We start from the raw sequence: 6,930 nt of genomic DNA, 5'->3' as shown, positions 1-6,930 counted from the left end.
TTTTATGTCAGCTTGACACAATTATAGTCATTTTGGAAGAGGGAACCTCAATTGAGACAATGCCCCAACTGTATTGGCCTGTGGACAAGCCTGTGGTCTTTTTCTTGATTGATGACAGATGGCCTATGGTGGGTAGGGCCATCCTTAGACTGGTGGTCCTGGGTGCTGTAAGAAAGCAAGCCATGGGGAGCATGCCAGTAAGTAACACTCCTACATAGATAGCCTTTGCATCAGCTCCTGCCTCCAGGTTCCTGCCCTGTTTGAGTTCCTGTCCTGATTTCCTTCAATGATGAACAGCAATGTAGAAGTGTAAGCAAAGTAAATCCTTTCCTCCCCAAGGTGCTTTTGGTTGTGGTGTTTCATCACAGCAGCAGAAATTCTGTGACAAATGGCCACAGCAGCATTGCTTAGCAGACAAAGGAGAGTTTAGTGAGACGCTAAGACATTTTAAAACCTGTTCTCATCTCACTACAGAGCCTACCACTTAACTTTAAGTCATAAATGGGTCTGCCATGTTTTCTTAGTTCTCTTTTGTCTGTTAACCCATGGAGAAACTTGTCCTAATCCAGATTTTTCTCATGGAGAAAAATAAATTTTCTGCTTAGTGGTTATTTAAATTATAAAAATATCTCTAGAGGCTTTATGCACATGGAGATGCTAGCTAGAATGATGGTGAAGAAGGCTGAAAGGTGTGTGTCATGCTATAATGCCTGTAATCCGAGCACTCGGGAGACTGAAACATGAACCTGGAGGCCAGCCTGAGCTACACAATAGAGACTTCGTCACAATAAAAGGAAATAAAGTGGGGTTGGAGAGATGCTCTGTGGTTAAGAGCATGGACTGTTCTTAGGGTTTCTCTGTGTAGCTTTGGAGCCTATCCTGGCACTTGCTCTGTAGACCAGGCTGGCCTTGAACTCAAGAGATCCTCCGGCCTCTGCCTCCCGAGTGCTGGGATTAAAGGCATGTGCTACCACCACCCAGCCAGAGATGTTCCTTTGAAGGGTATATTTTTTTCCCTATCTCCTTCCGCTTTGCTTCCTGGCCTCTGTGATAAGAGAATCTTTACCATACCCCATGTTCCCTTCCGTGCCCCAAACAGCAAAGCCAAGTGCAACGGACTGAAACAGGAGCCTATCAGAATCGCCTTTGCTCCCTGACTCCACCCCTTTTATTGGATTAACTTTTGAAGCTGTTTATTATTGTGTGTGCAACTGAGTTGTTCTTATGTAGAAGTCAAAGGACAGCCTGTAGGAGTCAGCTTCTTCCACCATGGGTTTGAGGGATGGAATTCTAGTCATCAGCACAGTATTTTTTTTCCTGTTGAGCCATCCCACCAGCCTGGGGAGTTATTTTATTCAGTAGAGGGTGTTTTCTATATTCTGGGTGCTAGTATTTGTTTTGCTTTATCATTACTATGTGTTTGTATACATGTATATACTTGTATGCATGATTGACAGATGTCAAAAGACAACTTTGTGGAGTAGGTCCTCACCTTCCATCTTTCTTTTTCTTTTTTTTTTGGGGGGGGGGTTTCGAGACAGGGTTTCTCTGTGTAGCTTTGGAGCCTATCCTGGCACTCTCTCTGGAGACCAGGCTGGCCTCAAACTCACAGAGATCCGTCTGCCTCTGCCTCCCGAGTGCTGGGATTAAAGGCGTGCGCCACCAACACCCGGCCTCATCTTCCATCTTTACATGGTCCTGGGCATTGAACTCAGGTCCCCAGGCTCAAACAGTCTCCACTTTTACCTTCTGAGCCATTTGGAATTTGGTGGTGGTTAAAACTCAGGGTTGTGTGTAGTGTCATGCACACGTTTCTCCAGAGAAATCCCAGACAGATAATCTAAGGTGTGTGTGGGGGGGTGTGGGGGGGGGGGGTGTTTGCCTGCATGTATGTCTATGCACCACATGTGTGCCCAGTGCCAGAAGTTACAGATAGTTGTGAGCCATCATGTGGGTGCTGGGCATCAAACCCAGATCCTTTGGAAAAGCAGCCAATGCTCTTAACTGCTGAGCCATCTCTCCAGCCCCAAGACCATTTCAGCTTATCTGCAGAAGAGGACAAGCTGGTGTTTCCCAGACTACACAGGAAACACATGCAAGCTTTCAAATTCATATGAGGTGGGGCCAGGGTTTAGAATTCTCCAGCCTCTGGTTCCACAGCCCAGGCAAGGAAACATCCTTGCTTTTTCCTTAGCTGAACAAGTGGGGGTTTTTTGTTTGTTTGTTTTTTTAATCTATTCTTTCTTTAGGGCTATTATTCTTTTGGGGTCACTATTTTAACTGGTGGGTCTCTGTAATCAGCTTCCTCCATGTTGTATTTACTTTTTAAAAAATTAGTTGTTTTTTTGTAGTTTCTTGGTTTTTTTTTTTTTTTTTTTTTTTTTTTGGCTTTGGAGACAGGCTTTCTCTGTGTAGCCCTGGCTGTCCTGGAACTCAGATATCAGCCTGTCTCTTTGCCTCTCCAGTGCTGGAATAAAGGTGTGTGCCACCATGCCTGGCTGGGTTTATTTATTTTTATTTTATGTGTATGGGTGTTTTGTCTGTATGTATGTCTGTGCACAGGTGTGTCTTATGCCCAGGGAAGCCAGAAAAGGGCATCAGGTCCCCTAGAACTGGAGTCACAGACAATGTGAGCTGCTGTGTGGGTGCTGGGAACTGAACTGAGATTTCCTAAGACTTCTCTCTACCCCCATTGTCTATTGAATTCAATCCAAAATCCTTAAGTTACTTTGCCTTATCCTCCCCCAGGAGCTTCGTAAGTCATATTGTCATCTTAGTTTCCAACCCTGTCTTTTCTGTCTCTTTCTTGGAAGCTCAGCTATTTCTGGATGCTTGTCCCGGTGTATTTTAGTATGCATTAAGACAGAACTTGTATACTCCTGCATCATTTAAGCATAATTCCACCTCTTCTCTGCCCAGCTAAGTTCTTTTTCTGTTTTTTTTTTTTTTCATTATTTTAAACTTAATTTAGGGTGCTGGAGAGATGACTAAGTGGTTAAGAGCAATTATAGCTCTTGCAGAGGACCCAGATTTGGGTCTCATTTGGCACGCACATGACAGCTCATAACCCTCTGGAACTCTGACCCCAGGAGATCCCATGCCATCTCTGGCCTCTGTAAGGTCCTGCAAGTACATGGTACACATAAACCACTGTAAGCAAGTAAATGAAAAGTACTTATTAAGTCTTTAGAGGTAAGGTCTCACTCTGTGGTCCAGGCTAACTTCAAACTCAGAGACAAACCCGCCTCAACCTCCTGAGTATTCTGACTTCCACATGAATAAATAAGTGTGGTAAAACATTTTTAAAAACCTCATGTTGTTCTCAAGGTGAAGATAACTTTTTATAAATGTCCTAGAGAAATATAGTAGCTTTCTGTTTAACATTTTTACAAGAAGAGAGGGTGGATCTTTCCACTACTGACATTTTAAAAAATAAAGAAAGAAAAATTAAAAGAAAAAACCCTCATGTTGCTCTTCCAAGTGGTTTGCCTGACCTTGCTATCAAAATGTACTTGACAGCTGTTTGGATGCATCTCTGTGGGCTCTGTGGGTTTTTTGTTGTTGGTGGTGGTTTTTTTGTTTTTTTTTTTTTCTTTCTTTTTTCTCTTACAACATTTTAAAATTTATTATTTGATAATTTCAAACATATCTAGATCATACCCAGCCAGAATCCCTCTTCCGATTACTCTGGACAGTCTCCAGTACACCCACCTCCCACCTTCACGTCTTTAAAGTATTTTATTTATGTGTATGGGGTTTTGCTTGCATGTACGTCTGTGCACCATATGCTTGCCTGGTGCTGGTGGAGGCCAGAAAAGGCCCATTGGATCCCCTGGAACTGGAGTTACAATTGTGAGCTACCATATAGGTGCTGGGAATCAAACACCAAACCTCTGGAAGAACAGTCAGTGTTCCTAACTACTGAGCTATCCTTTACAGTCCCTTATTTTTCTTTTTTAAAATTTTTATTTTTTGGCTTTCTGAGACAAGGTTTCTGCATGTAGCCCTGGCCTTGAACTCACAGAGATCCACCTGCCTTGCCCCCTAAGTGCTGGGATTAGAAGTATGGTGATATATACTTCTAATATATGTACATTTATATATGTACATTTAAATATATATATGTACATATATATATTTGTATATTTTGTGTGTATATATGTGTACAGGCACATGCATGCCACCTTATGGGGAAGACAGGGTCAGTTCTTGCCTACCAAGCAGGTCCCAGAAATCAATTCTTCAGGCTTGATGGCAAATATCTTTAACCACTAAGCTAATTCATCAGCCTCCTCTCCTTTTTATAAGCTAGAGTCTAATTGGTGCTGCCAGCATAAACAGCCACACCTACAGTGGCCACACCTCTAAATAAAAATTACTTCCCTCCCTCAGCAGCCATCAACTGCCAAGAGTCCCTCCATTATTCCCTTCCTATTCAAGCTGGATGTTGACTGGTTTAATCCCATTGATAGCTGAGTAGAAACAACTGAACTAAACTAGTGGGAACTCACTAACTCTGGACTGACATGCTGGGGAACCTACATAGGCCCCCTTGAACGTGGGTGACAGTGGGAGGCTTGGGCAGTTTGTGGGGCCATTGGCAGTGGGACCAGGAGCTATCCCTAATGGATGAACTGACTTTTTGGAGCCCAGTTCCTATGGAAGGATACCTTGTTCAGCCTGGGGGTGGGGGGCATGGGGCTGGTCCTGCCTCAATGTGGTGATGGGACAGAATTCCTTGATTCCCCTTGGTAGGCCTTATACTCTCTGAGGAGCAGATGGGGGTTGAGATGAGGGGAAGGTGGGGGTAGTAGGAAGAGGGGAGGGAGGGGAAACTGGGATTAGTATGTAAAAAAAAAAAATTAAAAAACAAGAAAACAGGCTTTTACCAAATTTACAGCACTAGGCATGATTTCCCTCCGTGAAGCAAGCCTCAGCCCCATTCACAAAGTGACTAGCTACCCCATAACAGCCATGCTATTATGCCAGCAGGCACATCTTGCTTGGCAGGTGGGTATTATTAACACACACAGGGTGGGGGCTGGAGAGGACCCAGGTTCAGTTCTGTTGTTAATGTTTTTGTTCTTTTGGCTTTTTGAGAGGCCCACCACCCATCTCCCAAATAAATCACACACAGAGGCTTATTCTTAGCTAGTGCCCAGACTTAGCTTGGCTTATTTCTAGCCAGCTTTTCTTATCTTAAATTAACCCCTTAAATTAAATTCCTTTGGGGTTTTATCTTTAAATTACATTATCTTTAAATTAAATTAATCCCTCTGGGCCTTTATCTTTCTTACTTTTGTGTATCTTACTTTCCTTCTTACTCCGAGGCTGGCTGGGCGGCTGTGTGGCTGCGTGGCTGGCCCCTGACATCCTCTTCTTGTTCTCTCATTGCTCCTCCTTCGCTGGTCTCCTTCTATTTACATTCTCTGCCTGCCAGCCCCGCCTACGTTTGCTATTGGCTATTCAGCTCTTTACTGGGGTTTTAGACAGGCCAAGAGATGGCTCAGCGGTTAAGAGCACTGACTGTTCTTCCAGAGGTCCTGAGTCCCGGCAACCACATGGTGGCTCACAACCACCTTGAATGAGATCTGGTGCCCTCTGTTGGCATACAGGCAGAAGACTGTATACATAAAAAACAAATAAAATCTTTAAAAAAAATTTGCAAAAAAAAAAAAAAAATCACAGCTTCACAGAGTTAAACAAATGCAGCATAAACAAAAGTCATATACCTTATAATATTCTACAAGTTCCCAGTACCCATATGACAGTTCACAACTCTGTAATTTCCAGGAGATCTGAAGTCCTCTTTTAGTCTCCAAAACCACTAGGCATGTAGGTAGTGCACAGACATACGTGCAGGCAAAACACCCATACATATAAAAATTAAAAGAAAAAAGCTAAGCCTGGTACATGCCTTCAAACCCAGCATTTGGGAGACAGAGGCAGGCAGATCCGTTGAGTTTGGGGGCTGGTCTACATAGTGAGCTCCAGGCCAACCAAGGATAGTGAGACCTTGTCTCAAAAAAATAAACTAAAATAAAATTTAAAAGGCATACAAGGTCCATCCCTGATAAAGATCATTGGTAACCTCTACCTCAGCCACCTACTTAGAAGCTAGTCATCAGAAAGTTCCAGGCCCGTTCCAGCTTTATTTCTCGGTGTCCTACAACCAGTGGGTTGTTTTCAGAATAGGGTCTTACCATCTAGTAATGACAGCTGAGAGCAATGGCAATAGTCTGTGTCATGTTGGGGCCTCTCTGACCAGTAACTCGTATGGAGGGATCTCACTCCTGAAGCTGAATTTTTCATTTGCTAACTCACGTTTTCTTAGAGAAGCATTTTTTAAAAATCTTAAAGGATGTCAAAAGCTGTCCTTTTTTGTTTAGATCTCTACAGGTGTTTTGCTTGCAAGTCTTTGTGCTATGTGTGCCTGATGCCCACAGAGGCCAAAAGGTGGCTTTGGATCCCCTGTAATTGGAATTAGACAGTTGTGAGCTGCCATGTGGGTGCTGGGAACTGAACCTGGGTCCTCTGGAAGAGCAGCCAGTGCTCTTAACCACTGACCCATCTCTCCAGGCCCTATTTTTTTACTTTATGTATTTTTTTGAGACAGAGTCTCAATATGTAGCTCTGGCTACCCTGAAACTACTATCATAGACCAGGCTGGCCTTCGAAATCAGATCCACTAACCTCTTGGTTCTAAATTCTGGAATTAGAGGAGAGTGCTATCATGCCCAGTGAGATTGTGATTTTTATTAGAAAAAAAAATTGTTGTTTGAGATAGGGTCTCACTGTATAGTCCTGGTTGGCTTAGAACTCTATGTAGACCATGCTAGCTTCAAATCCAGAGGTCTGCCTGCCTCTGTTTCGAGTGCTGGAATTAAAGTTCAAGTGCTTGTGTATCATGGTCAGCAACCAGATTTTGTT

The 6,930-nt window shown here is 43.3% G+C and overlaps 1 non-coding gene across 1 annotated transcript; it reads left to right on the top strand.

Moving 5' to 3' along the window:
• The first annotated feature begins 3,293 nt into the window (after positions 1-3,293).
• On the top strand, positions 3,294-3,426 carry LOC113833633. The gene has a single exon (XR_003481740.1).
• The last annotated feature ends 3,504 nt before the right edge of the window (positions 3,427-6,930 follow it).

The sequence above is a fragment of the Cricetulus griseus genome, chromosome 2 (genome assembly GCF_003668045.3).
Source record: "Cricetulus griseus strain 17A/GY chromosome 2, alternate assembly CriGri-PICRH-1.0, whole genome shotgun sequence".
Classification (NCBI taxonomy): Eukaryota; Metazoa; Chordata; class Mammalia; order Rodentia; family Cricetidae; genus Cricetulus; species Cricetulus griseus.
Note: the sequence above shows the minus strand (reverse complement) of the source record. Positions and strands in the feature narration are given on the sequence as shown.